The sequence below is a fragment of the Cryptomeria japonica genome, chromosome 6 (genome assembly GCF_030272615.1).
Source record: "Cryptomeria japonica chromosome 6, Sugi_1.0, whole genome shotgun sequence".
Taxonomy (NCBI): Eukaryota; Viridiplantae; Streptophyta; class Pinopsida; order Cupressales; family Cupressaceae; genus Cryptomeria; species Cryptomeria japonica.
Window position 1 is genome coordinate 475,312,132 of NC_081410.1, and position 24,576 is coordinate 475,336,707.

The window sequence follows — 24,576 nt, forward strand, 5'->3', positions numbered from 1 at the left end:
TGATCTTAGTCACTATCATAAAATGGCAAACAAGCAACCATATACTCAGTCAAATACAACAATCCTAGTATGAACTCAACACCATAATAATAGAGATACCAAAAACAAGGTCTAGAATGGTCATATCATGACTACGCAACATCATTCTAGCCTAAATGGAAATATATGGACAATGAACAAACCATATAGTAGTCCTTGTGAGGCTTTGATAGAGTGAATGCCTAAGTCACCATGAAAGTATACTCAAGAATGGATGCAGGAAAACATGCAAGACTGAAACATGAAATGGCAAGAGTACTATTTGAGGAATACAATCAAGATTTCATATTTCCATGATAACAACCAAGTTGTCAATAACATTCACTGTCATAGCACAAGAAATGAGTTCTCAAAGCCAAAATTTAACAAATCAAAAGATGGGTATGCATGTTACTGTGACCTATATCATAGTCAAAATATACAACATCTTCATTTTTTGATCATTGTTACTGTAGGTAGTGATGGTCACAGATGCACCAAGAAAAGCTCAACTTATGAATAGTGGTAGCAGTATTATGAGCAATAATATCTAGTGAGGGCAATAATACAATGTGTTTGATACAATAAGGATGTCTTTTACAAATAGTAAAGGCTGTTGAGAATGCCCATGATTAAAAGTCTAGTTATGATATTTTGTGACAATCATAAGCATTCAAAAGAACAATCTAAATAGTTGTGACAAAATTAATGCACTCATAACAACCAATAAGGTAATCATAGAGAAGGGGTTACTGTCAAGTAAAGATGCCAAGATTACATGCAAAATCACGAAGCGAAAAACCCTAGGCATGAAGACCCAAGAGAGCATTTCAACAAAGTATGTCAAGGCACCAATAGTACAATAGCAACATATGAAGATGCTCAGTCAAGAAGCCTATAGGAGAAAGCCATAAGAACAATCCAAAATCATATTATTAGTAGTCAAATGGAAAGACCCCAGCCATAGTCATTTTGGAAAAGCCTGTTAGAACCATCTAATGCACAAAGAGATCTTTCAAAACATAAGTAACATAGGTTGCAGTTGACAGAAAGAGCACAATACATTGGAAAAGAGAACTTACCTTGCTTTTCCTGTAGAAGAGCTTTCAAAAAATCACCAAACAACAGTCTAGAAAAGGATTCAAACTCGAGCTAGGGTTCTTCACCATGGCGACCACTTGTAGAGATGAAGACAAAAGAAGAAAATGAAAGATGAAATATTTTTCATCTTTTTGTTTTTTGTTAGGGTTTTCATAACCCTAGGAGGCCCGATAAAACAAAAAGCTTTTTCTTTTTGAGTTTTAAATAAAGCTTTATTTCATAATATGTCATGGTTTTTAGGGTTGTTGGCATTATGTGAACCGATATGAGGACATAATGACATTGTATGTTGTCATTGATGTCAATATGCTGAAGAAGTGAGAACCAACATATGAGAGAATCGGTAGAACACTGTGAACCGGCATTTGTGCCAAAGTGAAGTGGTGTGTTTGTTCATGATGAACTGGCATATAGTTATGAGAATTGGCACATGGAAGTGTTGTATGACTACCGGTTGGTAGTCTCAACTTCAGGGTTTTCGGTTTAAGTGCTTCAAGCCTGTGTGGCTCAACCGGTGACTTTGTGTGATGAGTTAGCATGGTAACAAAGAACAGATCATGTTTCCACGTAAGCCTTGTGCACATGAAGGATCTTGTATGAAGGAGATTGTTCCTATCTACCTTGGGAATGTGAGAAGTCTATAAAATGGTGATAACGTGTGATGGGTTATCAGCCGCCATAAAATCGGTGGAAATGGATGATGGAGAATGTCTTGAGATTGGATCAAGAACTGCTGTATTTAATGCAGTGTGCTCAATGGTCAGGATTGAACCATTTGAATTCCTTAACCTAACAGGTTTAGGGTTTATGCTATCAACCTATCTATTTTCCTATAAGGTTGATGTTGTGTCTCTTTCTGAGGTTGTTGGTAAAAGTTGTGTGTGTGTATCCAAGAGAAGGGATACATGATTCTTGCGAGATCAAAAGGAGAGAAGTGATACCTGCAGAGTGTAAGTGCAGAAGGTGAAGAGGAGCTTGAGCGGATCTGCATTGGCATTGAGTGCTGTTACCAGATCATTGTAATACCTGTTGATCTCTAACCACCTCAACAGTTGGAAAATCCCTTAACAGGGTCGCATTAACCGACTTGCTGTAAATCCTTTAACAGGGTAATTCAAAGCTATTGAGTTCGAAATCCTTTAGCTATTGAGTTCTTGAAATCCTCTAACAAGGTAACCTTTAACAAGGTTTCACCCTTAACCGGGTGATCCCTAATAGGATCGGTTCCTAGCATAACCTATTGTAATGTCTCTAACTAGACAAGGCTCCTAATAGAGTGGTTTTTCTCAGTTGGGTTTCCATGTGAAAAATATGTGTGTCATGTGTGATACTTTTATCTTGTGATGCTTTGCTATTGTCTATCAAGCATATGATGGTTCTGTGTTTTATGCCTATCAATAAAACATGTTGAACTAGCTATTATTATGATCTGATAATAGATTACCTATTTATGCATAAGGGTGAAATGGTAGTGTAGTCTTGAGTTGAGTGAAAAGCTAAGTGAGTAACCGGTTAATGCTTGTCTCAGTCATTCTTAGCTTTACCAGTTGCACTCTGTTTCAAACCGGTGTCACTATTCGCTAGTCATTTGAAGTGTTTGCTGTCAAAGTCATTTAGGACTATATTTTTGTCTGTAGTGATTCACCCCCCCCTCTCAGTACCAGGTTAGTACTATCCCTTCATCATTGAGTTATCAATTGGTATCAGAGCATCCTCGAGGTCCACTGTGCTATAAGCTTAACCGCTTGAGGTTGAGATCCCAGTCTAATGATGAAGAGGGAAGGTCCAAAGTTTAATAGAGAAAATTTTAGTATATAGAAAGACAGAATGAAGATATACATCAGAAGCATGGGTGCTCAACACTGGAGCTATGTTGAGGATGCCTATGTTGCTCCTACCGGTACTCTCACCGATGACCAAAAGAGAGAGATGCAGGAGAATGGCCAAGTCATGGAAGCCCTAATTAGTAGTTTATCTGACATTGAGTTTATTGATGTTTAGGATAAGGTAAATCCCAAAGAGGTATGGGATACTCTTGAAAATATCTATGGTGGTGATGAGCATGTAAAACAGGCTAAGGAAGAAAGCCTTAGAGGGAAGTTTGAAGATATGCGGATGGTTGAAGGTGAGACCATTCAACAGTATGGAATAAGAATCAAAACCATTGTTGGAGATATCAAGAGTGCAGGTGGTAAAATAGAAGATTCCACTATGGTAAGCAAAGCCCTAAGATCCCTATTGCCAGTCTATGCAATAAGGGTTGCTGCTATTCAAGAGCTAAGATCAATAGACAAGACTAAGGTATCCCTAGACTCCATCATTGCAAAGTTGACAGCCTATGAGGTAAATAGTTTCGATGGCAGTGTTCAAAAGACTGAATCATCTTTTAAAGCTTCTGCAGTACCATCCAGAAAAGGAAAAGAAGCTAGCACTAGTGGTGAACCAAGACAGGGTAGAGAAATGGATGATGAGGAGATTCTGATGGCATTTGAAGCTCTCCTTTCTAGGAAACTTCCTAAAGGAACTGACAAATACAGAGGTAAGCTACCTTTGAAATACTTTTCTTGTAACCAAATAGGACATATTGCTATAAACTGTCCTAATGGCGACAACAAGGACAAACCGGAAAGGTTCAAGAAATTCAAAGGAGGAAACTGGAGAAACTGTTTTGTGGCAGTTGATGAAGGTGTCACAGATGAAGAATCAGAGGATGAAGAAAATGAAGATATTGTGTTTGTTGCTATCAAGGAAGATGTGTTAGACAAGAAGGCTCTTGTCTCCCGGTTTGATAATTCCAATGAGTGGATCATTGACAATGGCACCATATGACTGATGACTGGAGCAAGTTTCTATCCTTGGAGGAGTATGATAGTGGTGTGGTTGGCTTTGGCAATGATGCACCATGCATGGTCAAAGGCAGAGGGTCTATCTCTCTGAATGGAAAGAGTAGTGCTGACAATGTGTATTGGGTTGATGGTCTTAGACACAACCTTCTGAGTGTTGCCAAGCTGAATGATAGTGGCCTCACTCTGGAATTCAAGAATGGAGTTTGCAGAATCAAAGGAAAGAATGGTGAATTGGTGGCCACCAGCATGCAGACTACAGGTAGCCTATTTCAGCTGAATGCAAATATAAGTACATGTCTTATGGCTAAATTTGATGATAGCTAGATATGGCATAGGAGACTCTGCCATTGAAACTTTGATAACATTGTGAAGGCTAGTAAGATCAAGGCAATTAGAGGGTTGTCGGTGCTATGCAAACCAGATAATACCTTGTGCAGAGAGTGTCAATTGGGGAAAATGTCTTCCTCAACCTTTAAAGGTAAATCTTTCACTGCTGACAACTTGCTTGATCTTGTGCATACTGATTTGTGTGGTCCTATGAAAACTAGAAGTGTGCAGGGTGATAGGTACTTCATGATTCTCACTGATGACTGCTCAAGAATGATATGGGTCACATTCTTGAAAGACAAGTCTGAAGCCTTTGTAAAGTTCAAAGCTTTCAGAGCATTAGTGGAGAAGGAAAGCAGTTAAAGGATCAAGTGCTTGAGAACTGATTAAGGAGGGGAATTCACTTCCAGTGAATTCAACAAGTATTGTGAAGAACATGGCATCAAGAGGCAATTGTCTACCCCCGGACTCCACAACAGAATGGTCTAGCAGAGACGAATAACCAGACTATGGTTGAAGCAGCTAGAACCATGTTGATTCAAGGAAAGGTAGCTCACACCTTTTGGAGAGAAGCGGTGAGCACTACAGTCTACATAATGAACCGAGTACTCATCAAGAAAGGTAAGGATAACACTCCTTATGAGTATTGGACTGGTAAGACACCCATGGTTAGCTACTTTAGAGTGTTTGGTAGAAAATGTTACATCAAGAGGAGTGAACACCAAAGCAAATTTGATGCGAAATGTGATGAGCAAATATTCCTAAGATATTCCACCAAGAGAAAAGCTCTCAAGTGTTTCGACAATAGGAATCAGAGAATTATGGAAAGCATCAATGTAAGAGTTGATGAAACCTCTAAGAAAATTGAGGAAACTGACAGTGAGCAAGCGGTAAATGAACCAGTTGCAACCTTCTAGGAACCGGTTGACAGCTAACTAAGTACCAGCAACAATGTTCCTACACCGACAAATGTAGATGCTGATACTGATGGAGATGAGGATGAAGAAGAAAAGCAAGAGGAATCTATCAAGACCATTCCTCAGTATGTCAAGCTGAATCATGATCCTAAGCAGATCATAGGAGATAAGGATGCAGGAATCCTTACAAGAAGAAAGGTTAGAGAAAACTCATGTATGATCTCTGAATTTGAGCCTAAATCATTCAAAGAGGCACATAAGGATGAAGACTTGATCAAGGCAATGGAAGAGGAACTTGACCAGATAGAGAAAAATTGTACATGGTCTTTGGTATGCAGACCGAAGCACAAAAATGTCATTGGTACTAAATGGGTTTTCAGAAATAAGCTGAATGAGGATGGCATAGTGATTAGGAACAAGGAAAGATTAGTGTGCAAAGGATATGCTCAAGAAGAAGGAGAAGACTATGGAGAAACCTTTTCTCTCGTAGCCAGATTGGAAGGAGTCCGTATGCTTCTTGCATATGCAGCTTTTAAAGGTTTCAAAGTATATCAAATGGATGTAAAATCTGCATTCCTAAATGGTGTACTTGAAGAGGAGGTGTATATTGAGCAACCAGATGGGTTTGCTCTATCTGAAGACAGTGACATGGTATGTAGGCTACATAAAGCCTTATATGGACTAAAGCAGGCACCTAGAGCATGGTATGAACATCTACATTCCCATCTTGTGAAGATTGGATTTGAGAGAACAAGTGAAGATAGTAATATCTACTTGAAGTTTGAAGGAGATCAGATCCTATTCTGTGAGGTATTTGTTGATGACATTATCTTTGGTGGAGATAACAAGATGAGTCATGAGTTTGCAGATGAGATGAAGAAAGAGTTTGAAATGCCACTCATAAGGGAGATTAAATTCTTCATTGGACTGCAGATCTAGCAGATGAAGGATGGAATCCTTATCACTCAGTCCAAGTATGTCAAAGAGGTTTTGAAGACCTTTGGCATGGAAGATAGCAAATTGGTTGGTACTCTGATGGTGACCGGTTGTAAACTATCTAAAGAAGATGACTCAGAATTGGTTGATGAGAAGGAATACCAATCAATGATTGGTAAGTTGTATTATCTAGTGCATAGCAGACCAGATATTGCACATGCAGTTGGCATTACTACAAGATTCCAGAAAAGCCCAAGAGAATCTCACTTGGTTGCAGTCAAGTGGATTCTTAGGTATCTGAAGGGAACTGTTGACTATGGATTGTGGTATCCTTATAGCAAGGATTTCAACTTGAAAGTATACATAGATGTTGATTGGGTAGGCAATATAGATGACCAGAAAAGCACAATCAGTGTTGCATTCTTTCTCGATGGTAGACTGGTCTCATGGATGAGTAAGAAGCAGAGTTGTATCTCTCAGTCTACAATGGAAGCAGAGTATGTTGTAGTTTTCATGAACTGCACTCAGACAGTTTGGATGAAGCATGTATTAAATGGCTTCAAAGTTCCTGTATCTAAACCAGTAGGTATATTTTGTGATAACACAAGTGCTATCAATATCTCAAAGAATCCGGTTTTACACTCTAGAGCCAAGCATTTTGAACTTAAGTATCATTTCCTGAGGGAAAAGGTTCAAAACAAAGAGATTGCACTGGAACATGTTTCCAGTTAGGAGCAATTAGTAGATATATTCACCAAGCCTCTCCCAAAGGCTACATTTATGTACTTAAGAGGTGAATTAGGGGTGTTGCCCCTTCAAGAGGTAAACTAAAGATATATGCTCCACATCAGTTAGGTATTGCATAGTCAAATTTTTCTTCAGGATTGATGTGTTGAAGGATGATACTCCTCAGGGGGAGCAACATAATGGAACAGGGAAGCTTGTGCCTCCACTTTGGCATTGTTGTCAAAGGGGGAGAAGATGTGAAGTGGAGAAGATATCTACAGAAAATGGGGAGAAGATGTGAAGCGGAGAAGATATCTTTGTTTATTACCATCAATACCAAAGGGGGATATTGTTGGCATTATGTGAACCGGTATGAGGACATAATGCCATTGTATGTTGTCATTGATGTCAATATGCTGAAGAAGTGAGAACCGGTATATGAGAGAGCCGGTAGAACACTATGAACCGGCATTTGTGCCAAAGTGAAGCGGTGTGTTTGTTTATGATGAACCGACATATAGTTATGAGAACCGACACATGGAAGTGTTGTATGACTACCGGTTGGTAGTCTCAACTTCAGGGTTTCCGATTTAAGTGCTTCAAGCTTGTGTGGCTCAACCGGTGACTTTGTGTGATGAGTTAGCATGGTAACAAAGAACAGATCATGTTGCCATGTAAGCCTTGTGTACGTGAAGGATCTTGCATGAAGGAGATTGTTCCTATCTACCTAAGGAATGTGAGAAGTCTGTAAAACGGTGATAACATGTGATGGGTTATCAGCCGCCATAAAATCGGTGGAAATGGATGATGGAGAATGTCTTGAGATTCGATCAAGAACTACTGCATTTAATGCAGTGTGATCAACGGTCAGGATTGAACCATTTGAATTCCTTAACCTAACAGGTTTAGGGTTTAGGGTTTATGCTACTGAACTATTTGTTTTCCTATAAGGTCGGTGTTGTGTCTCTTTCTGAGGTTGTTAGAAAAAGTTTTGTGTGTGTATCCAAGAGAAGGGATACGTGATTCTTGCCAAACCAAAAGGAGAGAAGTGATACCTACAGAGTGTAAGTGCAGACGGTGAAGAGGAGCTTGAGTAGATCTGCATTGGCATTGAGTGTTATTACCAGATCATTGTAATACCTATTGATCTCTAACCACCTCAACAGTTGGAAAATCCCTTAACAAGGTAGCCTTAACCAACTTGCTGTAAATCCTTTAACAGGGTAATTCAAAGCTATTTAGTTCAAAATCCTTTAGCTATTGAGCTCTTGAAATACTCTAACAAGGTAACCTTTAACAGGGTTTAACCCTTAACCGAGTATTCTAGCCATCCCTTAACCAGGTGATCCCTAACAGGATCGGTTCCTAGCAGAACCTATTGTAATGTCTCTAACCGGACAAGGCTCCTAACAAAGCGGACTTCTAAAGAGTTCAAAAATAGCTTGTGGGTATTCATCCCCACCATGGTTTTTCCCAGTTGGGTTTCCACGTGAAAAATATGTGTGTCATGTGTGATGCTTTTATCTTGTGATGCTTTCCTATTGTCTGTTAAGCATATGATGGTTCTGTGTTTTATGCCTGTCAATAAAACATGTTGAACTAGTTGTTATTATGATCTGATGATAGATTACCTATTTATGCATAAGGGTGAAATGGTAGTGTAGTCTTGAGTTGAGTGAAATGCTAAGTGAGTAACCGGTTAATGCTTGTCTCAGTCATTCTTAGCTTTACCGGTTGCACTTTGTTTCAAACCGGTGTCATTGTTTGCCAGTCATTTGAAGTCTCTGTTGTCAAACCAATTTAGGACTGTATTTTTGTCTGTACTAATTCACCCCTCCCTCTCAGTACCGGGTTAGTACTATCCGTTCATCATTGAGTTATCAAGGGTCTTTTTATTTTTCTTTGAAAGTGTTGATTAAGAACTTTTGTAGAAAAAAACAACTTAGGTTTTAAGGTTTTGTAAAACTTCTTCTTCTCTGTATGATATTCCTATAAATATTTTATCTTAAGTGATAATTATAAATCACTTAAGATGGAAGAAATTTTTGAATGCAAAATGGAGTTGGACAAGTGTTGATAGGGGTAGTTAGCTTTAGTGTTTTGAAGTCTTTTTCAAACACATGGAGCTAAATTAGGTGATTGGACACCTAATAGGCAGTTTGAGTCCATGTAGAGAGTCCAAGTAGTTGGATTTTCAGTCAAGGAGCATTTTGAGGAAGTTAACCACTTGATTCTTGCAGTTATATCCCTATTTTTGGGGGATTTTTTTGTTGCATTAGACCCCAAGAGTTTGTCTTTGATTTGACAACTCCTTATGCAGTTTTGAAGGAGTTTCTCTTTCAGTTAGTGCCTAATTTTGAGGAGAGGCTTAGAGTTTTGACAACACATCTTTCTTGGAGCCTTGCAATCTTTTGTATAAGTGACTGTTTGTCACTCTTTTTTCTCTAGTTCTTGAGTTTGGGATTGTGTAGCAATAGATATTCATGCTCCTGTAACTCATTTCCTATGAGTTTTCCAGATTTGTAATGCAAATACCTTCTATTGATCAATAAGGAAGTCCATTTCCTTCTCATATTTGTGTTGTTCAAGCATTGTGTGTGAGTTTTTAGAGTGAATTTTTTATGTTTTTTATAGAATCCTTCTTTTCATCTTATTGCCTCAGTGTTATGATCATATGCAACATGTTATGGTGTAGCTCAGTGAAAGTGTTGTTATGTTTAATGTTTGAAGCTATGAAAATATTAGTGTTTTCCTCCTGCAAACACATTAAAGTTTATACCTTTCATATGAATCATTTTTGGAAGCATGTATATTTCAGTTTTGAGATGACAAGACTTCATTATCTGAGTATTTTGTGAGGTTTGTAAGCATTTACAAGTTAGTTTCAGTCATTGGTGGATCACATTTTTAGCAGTAGTTTCTATTTATGCATATCCTTCTTCCCTTTTCTCTGAAATTCAATTAAGTATTTAGGTGATCAAATAGGAAGCCAACCTATAATCCGGAGGTTTTCTCTCATAATAGGATACCCATAGCCTGAGAGTAGTTGAATGTGTCACGAGATTGCAAGAAATTCAAGCTTGCATCAAGTGCAAATCCGCATGACAATAGTTTTTGGCACACCCAGTGGGACCATTGGACTTTATAGTTCATAGAAGGCCACCGTACAGTATCTTGGTGTGTGCTACAACAAATTATCTTTCACACCTAGCGACTCAAATCTTTGGTATTTTAGCAGTCCAACCTTCCTAGCTTATGAGAAAATACTAGACTAGGCAAAGTGCAACTTCAGTCAATCATACCTAGCTATTACCCCCAAAAAGGAGAGCTAGGGTAGTTAACAAAGTTGCAAATCCAATAGTTGGAGTGATTCTTGTTATTCCTAATTCTTACCCTATTGTTACAACGTATAATAATCTGTTATTTCTAATTTCTTCCAATTAGAATACAACAAATACCACTAGTTCTAGCAGTGCTGCTACCTCTAATAGCAATATGGCTCTCAATCAGCCCCTAGGGTCCATCCATTTGTTCCTTTTAACCAAGGTAGTCCTTTAAATTTGGCCTACCATGATGATATACTAGTTGCAACACTTAAGAGTTTGCCATTTTTCATTAGAGAGGATCAAACAACAACCATTCAACATATCAGAGATGTGGCTTCCTTGTACAGAGTGTATCATATTATTGCAAAAAATATTTCTTTGAGGCTTTTGGTAACCTCTTTCAAAGGAAAATACCTTCAGTGGTTCAGGGGTCTACCCGTGAACTCGATAGCTATGTGGGATGAGCTGGGACAACTTTTAAATCAACATTTTGAAGACAAGTTGGACCATCTCTCATTGGTGGAGTAGCTCACTACTATCAAAAGAGCTCCACATAAGCATATGATGGACTTCATCTATCGATTTCAAAGGACTTGGAATCGGATTCTAGCATCGGTAAAACTTTCTAATGATTATGATTTTTTGTTTTACCTAAAGTCTTTGAATAGTGATATTGCACTCATGATACCATCTATGGGGGGATTACTTTACCAATAGCATTTGATATTGCTATTTGGGATGAGAATAGTCATATTCAAGCAGGGAAGATAGCACCTAGGCCTCTCATACCAATTTTTACTAATATACAACCCATTATCCCTGTAGTTCCACCTCTTATAGCTATTGTACCTTAATTTATAGCATATAATGCTCAAGTTGTAGTCCCTAGTCATTTGCAGGAGATAATAAGTATTAAGGAGCAAAATGCTAACCTACAGAATACTTTGTAGAACTTTGGTAATGAGTTTGTTAATATCAAGAAAGCCCAAGCTCAGCCACCTTGCCAAATTCATTTTCAAACTCCCTACCAAGCCCTGTACCAGCCAAACTCTCAAGGTTAAAGAAGGAATTTCAACCAAAGGCCCTTTCAGTAGTATAATCCTAATACACCTAGTTCCTCAAGGGATATTGTTCCAGTCTAGAACAACTTGGTAGCTGACTATGAATGGTGTTTTCCTTGCAACCAACCACATAACCAATCTGCATGGTCCAATGGCATGTTGAATCAGTCATTGATGGTGCAAGACAGTGGTTTTGTTCCAAGAAGTCAGTCTCAGGAAGTTAATGAATAATAATCTGCACTCATGGAACAAGGTAGTCCTAATGTTACCTTGATGAATTGGCAAGGTGAGGAGTTTTGTTGGGTTAATCAACCTCAAAATCAGTCATATATCCTTGTAGCAGCCAATACAATATCCAAGAAAAGGATTGTTGACATGGGGCAACATATTGACAAGAACAATAATCAGCCTTCCTCAAGTACTCGAGCTCAGACATGGTCTTCCTCTGCTCAAAATATGTAGATTCTTCAAAGGTCAAAACCCGTAGTGACTAAATATCAACCAAAAAGCCAACCTTGGCCAGCACTAGTACAAAAGGACATTGTTGTTCCTAACTAAAGGACAACAAAAGGTTAGTATGACTAATTTTAATATTTTGGATTAGTTGAAGAAAACTCATAGTGTGTCAATGTGGGATTCCCTAGCTCTACCTGGGTAGAAAGATTTATTACATGATGCTTTGTCTAACCTTTCTTTGACTGCTCAACGATCTAATCAACTAGCTTCTAAGGTTGTTCTTACCAATATGCCCCAACAAAAAAATGAAAAATAGTCATAGTAGCCTAAGGTAAACAAACCACCTCCCTTTTATGTCACCTTAATCATTGGCCAACACTTAGTACATAATTGCATGATAGATTCAGGTGCAAGTAGCTCAGTCATGCCCAAGCAGTTGGTTGACCAATTAGGATTGACTTATGAGCCATTGAATAAGAGTGTGGTGCAGTTAGATGGGATTGCTGTAAATGCTATGGGAGTCATTAAAATTATGAGTCTAACACTCCATGCTTGCCCCATTTTTTCTATTCCACAAATGTATATGTGATAGACCTGCCACCCTACTTTGCAATCTACTTGTCAAGAGACTTTACAGCTAAATTAGGGGGTTATTTGTCATCTGACTGGTCACATATGTTTTTTAGGACTAGGTATGGAACTAAAGTTACTATTAAATCAAAAGATTTAGATAATGATCACATAGAACCCTATGTCCCTAGTGCGGTCAATGCTAATTTGACCATTCATGCACAAGAGGACCAACCCATTCCACGTGATCCAAACACTCCTATTGATGACATCCCTGACATTATTCTAGATGAATGGGAAACTAAAAGTCTTGAGGAAGATTCTTTTAGAAGCATGGATGAGGTAAACCTTGGATTCTACATGTTTCATGATCAAGGTTCTACTATCCCAAACTTGGTGAAGGATGCAGGTAATGAAGATGACCGACATCAAAATGAGCTTTGGAAACTCTATTTTGATGGGTTGAGAAGTAAGAATGGTGCTGGGGGTGGATGCATGTTGACTTCCTCTAATGATGATAAGAATTATGCAGCTTTTAGGTTTTCTTTCAGCTGCACCAACAATACAACTGAGTATGAGGCCTTAATTCATGGCCTACAATGGATGAGGAAGAGGGGAATTAGTTGTTTGTAGGTATATGATGACAATGAATTGATTGTAAACTAGGTAAGAGGTCTCCATACTACTAGGAATAAACTTTTGAATTCTTACAAGCCTAGAGTATGGGATCTTATTGAAGATTTTCAAGCTTTTAATCTACTATCCATTCCTAGAAATTTGAATAAACATGCTGATAGACTTGCTGTAGTGGGAGCACAATATGATATTCCAAGTGATATCAACAATGTAAGTAAACAAAATTATGTAAAAGTAATTGTTAGGTCTTCTATTCCTAACAACGCTGATCATTGGCAAGTTTTTGATAGTGATCAACAAATTATTAACTTTTTGAGAGGAAGCAAAATTTTTTAGGTAGCAATCAAGAGAAGCTTAAGCAGCAGTATGATGATCAGATCATATAGATGAAAAAAAACAAGTTACCTAAAGGTTTGGTCACATTGGAGTCAATTTTCAATGACGATGACCAAGTGAGAAAAAGAAAATCCAACTTGCAAATCAAGGAGGAACACTATGAAAATGTTGAAATTTTCAAGGATAAGTTGTTAAAAGCTTAGCAAGGTGTGTACTTTAGAAGAAAGGCATGCATTTGTTTTACTTTGCCAAGAGTTTAGTGACATATTTTCTTGGTGATATTCTAATTTAAAAGGTTTGAACCTAGTATTGCCCAACATACCATAGAGCTTGAGCGAAATGCTAAACTTGTGAGGCAAAAACAAAGACCTCTTAACCCAAAGCTTGAGCCCCTTATGGTCAAAGAACTTAATAAGCTCATTGAGAGAAGCATCATTTTTCGTATTAAACAAACCTCTTGGGTGTCAAACCTTGTCTCAGTTAGGAAAAAGAATGGTGAAATCAGACTTTGTATTGATTTTCGAGACCTCAATAGAGCCTCATTGAAGGATAGATACCTGTTGCACTCTATGGAGAAGATTCTGCAAGTTGTTGTAGGTTCTGAGAGATTTTCCTTGCTAGATGGCTTTTTAGGTTATAACCAAGTTTTAGTGAAGGAGGATCAGTTCAAAACAAGCATATAATAAGTGTTGGTATTTTGGATGTGTTGCATTGGTTTTGTCATTGATGTCAACACTTGTTAACACTTGTCAACATTTATCAGCACTTGGAGATTCTTGATTATGTTCACCGGCATGTTTAGTGATTTATGCACAATCACTAGTATCTAGTTCATCGGTAGGTTATATTGTTCACCGACACTTGGAATGACTTGGAGACTACTTGGTTATGTCAAAGATATTATTTGATCACTTGGTTTTGGCGATTTGGTTATTGGTCTATTCAGCTTTGCATATTTTTTGTTACCGACAAATAGGTCCATGTTATGCACTGGCAAGCATATCTATTCTAGATCAATACGGCACGTTATGGAGATGATTTATTATTATTGTAAATACATTGAGCCGACATGATCCATCGCATAGTGATTTATTTGTAATTGATTTTATTGTAATATCTTTAGTGAGCCGACCTATTCAATTGGTCTTAGGTTATGGTATAAATGTAAGATTTCATTTGTGAGATTGATATGCGATTGGAAAAATAATTGTAATAAGGTATATGCAAAAATAAGCAGAGCTATACATGCAGACATCATTTGAAGATTGAAGGAAGGTATTTGAAGAAGGCATATCAGAGCTAAACCCGTACTAAATCCAGCATATGAAGATGCTATTTTGAGCAGTACATTATCATTGGATTTAACCATCCAATTGTAGCCAGTGTGACTCCCATTTTGTGTTTGAGCAGTGAGCTCTAGGCAGCTGGCTTTTCTACATGTGCAGACTCCATATTGTACACACATACTATCTGCAGTAGTATCATTTGATTGTGGGTAAGGCTTCCCACCATGGTTTTTCCCCTTACAGGGTTTCCATGTACAAACATCAGTGTTATGTGTTGTGGATGTTATTGTCTTTCTATTTCATAGATTAATCTTTACAGGTACTACAACTAACTGATAAAACTGTCTACCAGCATAAAGTTTGGTTTATCAGCATTAAGCATTAAGTTTTGGTTAAGTTAATTTTGGTTTGAATTTATTGGACAATTGATTCACCCCCCCCCCCCCCCCCCCCCCCCGCCTCTCAGTCCTCTTTTTGCAAAAGTTTAACAACTTGAGGAGATCCAATGCCTTCTAACTATTTTAGGAAGGACAGTCTAAAACTTGATAGAACCAACTATGGCATATGGAAGATCAGGATGGAGACACATTTGAAGTGCATTGGAAAGGACATATGGGATTTTACAAAGAATGGTTATACTGCTCCTACTCAAGGTAGACCTAATCTACCAAACTTGGCTAAAGATGAGGAAAATGATTGCAAAGCAAGAGAAGCACTTTTGAGTGCATTGTCAGATAGACAAATCATGGGATTATCAGACAGATCTACTGGTAAAGCTATTTGGGACAAATTGGAAACATTGAATGAAGGAGATTCCACAGTCAAAATTGCAAAACTTGAATGCTTCCGGGTCAGGTATGAAAATATGAAAATGGAAGAAGATGAAAGAATTTCTGCTTTTATGGAAAGAGTAAATGAAATTGTTTTGGGTATACAATGTTGTGGAGGAACCTTAAGTGAAGATGAGATTGTTTCTAAAGTTTTAAGAGCATTTCCATCGACATATAAAATGAAATTTATTGCTATAAATGAATTGAGAACAATGCCTAATGCATCAGTATCTAGAGACACTTTGGTTGGAAAACTTTCAGCTTTTGAACTTGAGGAATCTGGTCCTATTGCTACTATAAAGACAGATCTAGCTTTCAAAGCATCATGAATATCTGCATCATCATCACCATCTGAGAAATCTGATTGGAAAGTCTTTTATGCAAGAGAACTTGAAGAAATCAGGAAGGAGAATGAAGAACTGGAACAACTTGAAGCACTATTTACAAGAAAAATGCCTAAAGGTTCAGTTGGAAGTAAGTATGAAGGTAAAGCACCATTTAAATGTTTTAACTGCAATAAAATTGGTCATATGGCTTCTAGGTGTTTTGATAGACATGCAAGATTGAAAGAAGAAGCTAAAAGAACATATAAGCCTAACCCTGATTATCAGAGATACAAATTCAAGAAGAATAGAGACAAATATTGTTATTATGCTGATGAAGGAGTTACTGATGATTCTAATGAGGAACCAATAGACAATGGATGGGATTTTTTTGCTATAATAGAAGATCAACTGCCACCTACTATTCAACCGGTAGAGCAGACCCTGACAGCTAAAACTGAAGATAAGGATGAATGGATCATTGATTTAGGATGTTCACAACACATGACTGGTGATAAGAGTAAATTATTAACCTTTCAAGAATACAATAGAGTTCTAGTAAGATTTGGAGATGATAAAGCTTGTTCGATCAAAGGAAAAGGAACTATATCTTTTGATGGTAAGCACAATACTGAGAACATTTAGTATGTTGAAGGTTTGAAGCATAATATTTTGAGTGTTGGTAAATTAGTTGAAAAAGGATTTCAGTTACAATTCAAGAATGGTAAATGCAAAATCTTAAATAGAACTGGTTTGGAAATTGCAACCGGTAATCAGACTAGAGGTAATATCTTTCATTTGAATAACAATGAGAAAGCATGTTTGATTGCTCATATTGATGAAAGTTGGTTATGGCATAAGAGACTTTGTCATGTAAACTTTGATTGCATTGTGAATATCAGTACAACTAAGGCGGTAAGAGATTTACCTAAGATTGCTAAACCTCACAATCCGGTATGTAAGGAATGTCAATTTGGAAAGAAAGTTAGAGCATATTTTAAGAGTATACCAGATAAATCCAATAATTCTCTTGATTTAATTCATACTGATTTATGTGGTCCAGCAAGAACTAGAAGTATACAAGGAGATAGATATTTTATGCTAATCATTGATGACTATTCTAGAATGTGTTGGGTTACTTTTCTCAGGGAGAAATCTGAAGCATTTGGGAAATTCAAACTATTCAAGGTAATGATAGAGAATCAAACCGGTAAAAAAATCAAATGTTTGAGATCTGATCAAGGAGGTGAATTCACATCTAAGGAATTTAATACATTCTATGAAGTAAATGGGATAAGAAGACAATTATCAGCACCCCAGACACCCCAACAGAATGGAGTTGTGGAAAGAAAAAATATAACTATTTTGGATACAGCTAGAAGTATGATATTAGAAGAAAATCTACCTCGTGTATTGGAGAGAAGCACTGAATACAACAGTTTATAAATTCAATAGAGTTCACATCAAAGGTGAAACCGGTAAGACCCCTCAGGAACTATGGTTTGGTAATACTCCTACTCTTAAATATTTTAGAATATTTGAAAGTAAATGCTATATTAGAAGAGATGAGTATATTGGAAGATTTGATCCTAGAAGTGATGAAGGAATATTTCTTAGTTATTCATCTAAGAGCAAGGCATATAGATGTTTTAACAAAAGATTGCAGAAAATTGTTGAGAGTGCAAATGTGAAGATTGATGAATAGTTTAGAGGAAATTCAAGGTCAATGGAATCTGAACCGGCAATAGAGATAATCACAAATAAACCTACTATGAGTACACCAGTACAAAATGTTGATCCTGTCACATCGACATCATTTGAGGATTCAACCATCACTGAAGAACAACAACAAGTAAAAACACCCAGGTATGTAAGATTGAATCACTCTGAAAGTCAGATAATTGGAAATAAATATCAAGGAGTTATGACTAGCGGAAGAATGGCAAATGAAGAGGTATGTCTTATTTCTCAAATTTAACCTACATCAATTAATGAGGCATGTGAAGATAAATATTGGATTAAAGCTATGGAAGATGAATTGCAACAAATTGAAAGGAATAACACTTGGTCATTAGTTCCCCGACCTAAAGACAAAAATGTAATTAGAACTAAATGGGTTTTCAGAAATAAACTTAATGAAGATGGCAAGGTAATCAGAAACAAAGCAAGATTAGTGTGTAAGGGATATTCATAGAAAGAAGGAATTGATTACAATGAAACCTTTGCATCGGTAGCTAGAATTGAGACAGTCAAACTATTATTGGCTTTTGTAGCTCACAAGAACTATTAAAGTATATCAAATGGGTGTTAAATGTGCATTTCTGAATGGAGATCTTGAATAAGAAGTTTATATAGAACAACCTAATGGATTTTCTTTGATAGATGACAAAGATATGGTTTGCAGGCTGAGGAAAGCTTTATATGGATTAAAGCAAGCTCCTAGAGCTTGGTATGCTAGATTGGACAAATATCTTTTGAAGCTTGGTTACACTAAAGGTAATGCTGACAATAATCTATATTACAAAGTGAAGAATGATGACATCTTGGTTATTGAAGTTTTTGTTGATGATATAATCTTTGGAGGAGAAGATGGATTGTGTAAAGACTTTTCTAATAAAATGCAGCAAGAATTTGAAATGTCTATGATTGGAGAGATAAAATTCTTTTTAGGATTGCAGATTTCATAGACTCATAAAGGTATATTCTTATGTCAATCTAATTACTTGAAGGAATTACTAAAGAAATTTGGCATGGAGAACTCCAAACTGGTAAGCACACCTATGACTACTACTAATAAATTATCATTGAAAGATGAATCAACACCTATTAATCTAACTAGATACAAGTCTATGATAGGAGGTTTACTGTATTTGACACAAACAAGACTTGATATTATGAATGCAGTATGTATTGTTTCAAGATTTCAGAGTAATCCTAAAGAAAATCATGAATCAATAGTAAAAAGGATTTTCTGGTACCTACAAGGCACTACAAATCTTGGTTTATGGTATCCTAGAGATGAAAACTTTGATTTATGTGCATACACAAATGCTAATTGGGTAGGAGATGTAGATGACAAAAAAAGCACCACCGGTGGAGCATTTTTTCTTGGTAGTAGATTAATTTCATGGTTGAGCAAGAAATAGAGTTGTACATCACTATCAACAACAGAATCAGAATATGTTGCAGCAACAACTAAATGTACACAATTATTATGGATCAAGCAAATGTTGAAGGACATAAAGGTAAAATGCAAGAAACCTATAAATATTTACTGTGATAATATGGCAGCAATTGATATATCTAAGAATCCAGTATTTCACTCTAAGACTAAACATGTTTCTATCAAATTCAATTTTCTAAAAGAGAATGTTGAAGCAAAATAAGTAAAATTAGTTTATGTGAATACTAAAGAGCATATTGCAAATATTTTTACTAAGCCTTTTCCTAAGGAAACTTTTGAATTTCTCAGAGAGCACCTTGGAGTTCTACCCCCACCGGTAGAGACTTAGATAGTTGATGTTTGTCATCAACTGACATAATTAACAAAGAAATCTTTTATTCCGGATTTGATGAGGAGAGCTACTTCTCAGGGGGAGTAGTTGGATAAATTGGTTAATTGGTATATTGTAATGAGTTGGTATCTTGTATTTGGTTTTGTATTGCTTTGGCATTTGATGTCAAAGGGGGAGAGATATCTATGGAAAAAGACATTATCTTTTGGGGAGAGATTATTCCTAGGGGAGTGATATTATGTATTTTTGATTTCTGGTTAATGATCTCTCTGGGAGATTGTTGGTTTTTGGTTTTTGGCACTTTGATGGTTTTTCCATCTTGTGTTGCCATCAATGCCAAAGGGGGAGATTGTTGGTATTTTGTATGTGTTGCATTGGTTTTGTCATTCATGTCAACACTTGTTAACACTTGTCAATATTTATCAACAGTTGGAAATTCTTGATTATGTTCACCGACATGTTCATTGATTTATGCACAGTCACCGGTATCTAGTTCACCGGCAGGTTATATTGTTCACCGACACTTGGAATGACTTGGAGACTACTTGGTTATGTCAAAGACATTATTTGATCACTTGGTTTTGGCGATTTGGTTATTGGTCTATTCAAGTTTTCATATTTGTTGTTACTGGCAAATAGGTCTAGGTTATGCACCGGCAAGCATATCTATTTCAGATCAACATGACACATTATGGAGATGATTTATTATTATTGTAAATGCATTGAGCCAACATGATGCATCACATAATGATTTATTTGTAATTGATTTTATTATAATATCTTTAGTGAGCCGACCTATTCACACTAATACATTTGGCCTAAAATTTCGACGGAGGTTTTCGACAAAGAAGGTATATTGTGATCAAATTTGATTTTTTTAAAAAGTTGCCCACTTTCGTCGGAATTCCGGCGATAATACAACATTTGGTTTCAACAGAGAAGGAATTCTCAATGACATTTGTGTTTTTTAGAAAAAGTGCTCGCGTTCGTCGAAATTCTGACGACCGCGGGCATTACTTAAAAAAAAAAAGACCAAATCATTTCATAAATCCCGCCTCTTCGTCCCGTCGACCTCTTCCATTACAAAATCCCACCTTTTTTTCCCATGGACGTCTGCCATTACAAAGTCCTGCCTTTTCATCCTGTGGACCTCTGCCATTACAAAATCTCCAGCTTGGATAAGTCTCCTCTGGCAGGGAACCTATGGGTTTAATCACTGCAGGATGTAGGAATGGTCAACTATTGTAGTGCCGCTTTTCTTTCCTTTCACATTTGAGCCAAAGGATGTGTTTGTGAGGGCGGCCATTTCAATTATCACCACTTCACTATAAAATTGGGCATTACAAGATCCGGTTGAAGAAAAAAGGTAGGGTATAATCAACCAATTCATTGTTATACATATTCAAATATTTAGATTCAAAGTTTATTATATATTTATCAGATTAATTGCCAATAGAAGAGATGGTGAGAGGTTTCTTTAATATGATATGATCGATTTAAAAGAAGAATTTCTTACAAGACCTAAACCCTTGAACAATCCTACAATCATGTATTAATTAAACACTGCATTTTAAATACTGAACAATATAGTAAGCCTGAAACATATTAACACTACTTTCCATATTTTTAATATATCCTAATTAAGGATAGGGATGACCTAAACCTATGTGATTGAGTGCCATTATGTAAAATATATCCTAATTATGGATGTTGGTATATATGGTTGTGACAGAAAATCCCTGCTATAGAACCGTGAGAGCACTGTGTAGTGATCGAGTGCTATTTTTTGTCGGTGTTTTGGAAGGAAGCATAAGTGTACCGTTAGGAAGGTGGTATAAAATGGAAGCTGAGAGGTATAAGGTTATGAGGTGTGGGTTAGGATAAGATAGGGAGGTAAGTGATGAAGGATGTAATGGTGAAAGAGTAAGTTAGGATATGTTAGGGGTTTGGAAGGTAGGAAAGTGAATGGGGGGAGATAAAAGGATGTGAAGGATGGAATGGGGTTAGGTAGGTGAAGTAAAAGTAAGTGTGTATGAGGTTAAGGTTTAGGATAGGATGTAGGAAAGTGAAGGAGGTTAAGATAGGGGATATGAAAGGTAGATGAAAGGTAATAATGATAGGAAGTGAGGTAAAGGTTATGAGGTGTGGGTTAGAAAATAGGGTGTAGGAAATGGAAGGAAGGGTCATATCACTTTGAGAGTTTTCACCAAGATGAGTAGCCCGAGTATGGACCTCAAATCTTACAAGCCATGAGGATCCACTTGTAGTAGAGGAGCATATACTTGCATATTGGGAGCTTATTAGGAGTTCACCTTGAATTTGGGAAATACACATAGAGGAGATAGAATATTGATCAATACACATTACCTAGCCTCATCACGCATAAATACAAGAGGTATAGACTATAGCAAGCACATATCATTAGCCAAAGGATCATATTTGAGAGTTTCTTCATCTCCAATCCTCTACATTTTTAAGATCCACAAATGGGGTTGAGGATAAGTCTTGGTTACTTAGCTTGGACTTATGCTTTGGGTTGCATCTATATGTGAGTAACCTAAAGGCATAATTTTCAATGCAATTTGAGAGGACTTGCTTCCACCTTGTGGTACTGGGAGGATAAAATGCACCAACTCACGTTGGAAACCCTCTCCATATACCATTTTGGAGTGCTTCAAAGTGTGTTCTATTTCAAAATATTTTTGATAGAGATGCATAGATGAGTTTCACAATTTACATAATAAGGTTTCATAGTGGCTCAACATGAGAGTTAGTTTTTGGAGTTCTTCTAGTTTGTAGATCACATTCAAGACAAGTTACTTGTCAATTATTTCATTAGGGGTGGAAAGCCCAAAATTTTAGTTTTCCTACACATGGCCAATCCAAATGACTTTAGGGTTTCTATGGAAAAGTCTCTTATGGAAAAGGAGGTACATGGGAGGACACAAGAGGCATGAGAGAAGTTTGTAACCTTGATGAAGGGACTAAAGTGTCCATAGGCCTCCCCATCCTTGAAAAGATAATTTATACTTACTATATGATTTACAAAGAAAAACCCAATAGTATCAATATTAGGGACAAAGGTCTAGAGCATAGTAGGGGCCATAGGGTAGTCACATGTGACCATCATTGACACAAGAATATTTTAGGTATGAGAGACTATAGGGATATCAAGCTAGGCCTTCTATGACTCAACAACCTTTCAGGGGAGAATCTAGTGTTTTTAGTAGTTAGGATCTTCTAATTATGGTGGGGCCTAGCCAACATAGGGTTATATGAGAGGCACATGTTATGTATATGTTAGTATCAGATAGAGAGTGCCCACAAGGTTTTAGAGTAGGTGGACACCATCCTAGGATGTCAAAGTAGATAGTTTATATGTGGGTCTTTACCCTCCCAAACACCCAAAGGTCAAAGGAAGATTCACTGCTGCAACACTCACTTTTTGTGACAGTCTCAAGCACTTAGGAGAGTCACTCCTTTCATGGCCATTCTTCTTCACACAACACTCTCTAACATTAATTATGATGATAGTGTACCTCCTTAAACCTTCCACCAACACCTAACTCAATACCAAACTCTTTCCCAATCTCGCTAATGGACTAACTCAACTCACTGTGAAATTGTGATGGTCAATGCAAGGTTTAGTTAAGTAGTAATTAGGATCTTCTAATTATGGTGGGGCATAGCCAACATAGTGTTATATGAGATAGGGATAAGTTCAATAGTTATGTGTATTAGATTGTCATCAAAGTTTCCTATTAGTGTTACTTTGTATCAGCATTAACCACTTATTGTCATGGGAATCAACTAATAGACAACATAGATATTTATCATCAACCTCCTTTTTTTCACCAAAGGGATAAAAATTTATTAAACACAATGATAATTACAGAGCAAGAAAGTAGATACATAACCTCAGAAGGTAGATACAACTAAATAATCTTGAAAGAATTGCATATGAAGGGCACTATTAGAAAAGAACTTATATACCATGCTAGTCTATGTAGCTACTACTAATTATTGCATAGAAATAGATACATGTGTTAGAATGTGTTGAAATAGTAGCTAGCTCGAATAGGACAAACCCTATAAATGTAACTTGTAATTTGGTCTGACCCTAATTGGGTGATGTAACTTGTGGTCCTCTATTGAATGTAACTTGTAATTTGGTTTGAATGTAACCAAGGATAAATATTCAAAAAGTATAATAATTACACTAATATATATATCACTCTCATTCCTTCCTTAATTTGATATAAGGTCCCTCTATCCCGTTAATGCATGATAGCCTCACTAAGATAAATGATTGAATGAGAGATAAATGAAGTCTCTCATTCAATCATCTATCTTATCGATAAACTATGATGAAGACTTCAAGCTATTGTTCCTTCATTTGATCGATGATCATTCTTAAATTTGTATTTATTCAACCATACTTGAAAAGTTCAATCAATGCTTAACTACCGATAATCATCAGTTGTAAATCTCATAGCACAGAATACCGATTGGTATCAATTTACATTAAAACCAATGCACTCCGATTAATATTGATTAACGTATTAACTATGAACACCGATTGTTATCGGGCTTAACCAATGCACTCCAATTAATATCGGTTATTATATTAACTGTGAACATTGATTTTTATCAGGCTTAACTAATACATACCAATTAGTATCAGTTGTCTTGCATATGATAGACATGTGGATTAAGTATCAGGTGGTTTGTTAAGTGATATATATACCGATGAAATATTTGGGCATAAAATAGATGAAATGCACTCCATACTACTGCTGCATAATATTTTGGTCAATGATATTTTTAAAATAGTAAAGGAAGGCGTATGGAACTACCCTACTCTACTTCTTTTCATGCCATCAAAATTTGAGTTTGATTGTCATCATTTACTTTACTAAATTCTTCACACATAACTCCTCAATCAATTTCCTACACACAAAATGACAAAAATAGGTTTGTTGATGGGGGTTTTCCTAGGTCAAATAGGTTTGAATATACCTTGAAGTGTGCAATATGGAAGGTTTGTATTCTTAATCTCCTACCCATTTATTAATTTAAAAGATGATATCTTTATTAAACATCTCCTCTATTTTTGGAGGTAGACACCTTTAGGAAAAGATCTCTTCCTCCCTCTTTAAATTGATCCCTTTAGATTTAATCTAAAAATGCTTAAAATTGAACATGATACCTTGATGAATCTTTCTTGAATCCTCACACAAGGTTTTAGGATGTCATGCAGAATGGTGTTCTTTAACTTGAATTCTCCTTCAATTCTTGATGAATGCTTGTGTTAGGATTTCCAAAGATACTAAGAGGGGGGGGGGGGTGAATCAGTATCTAACCGG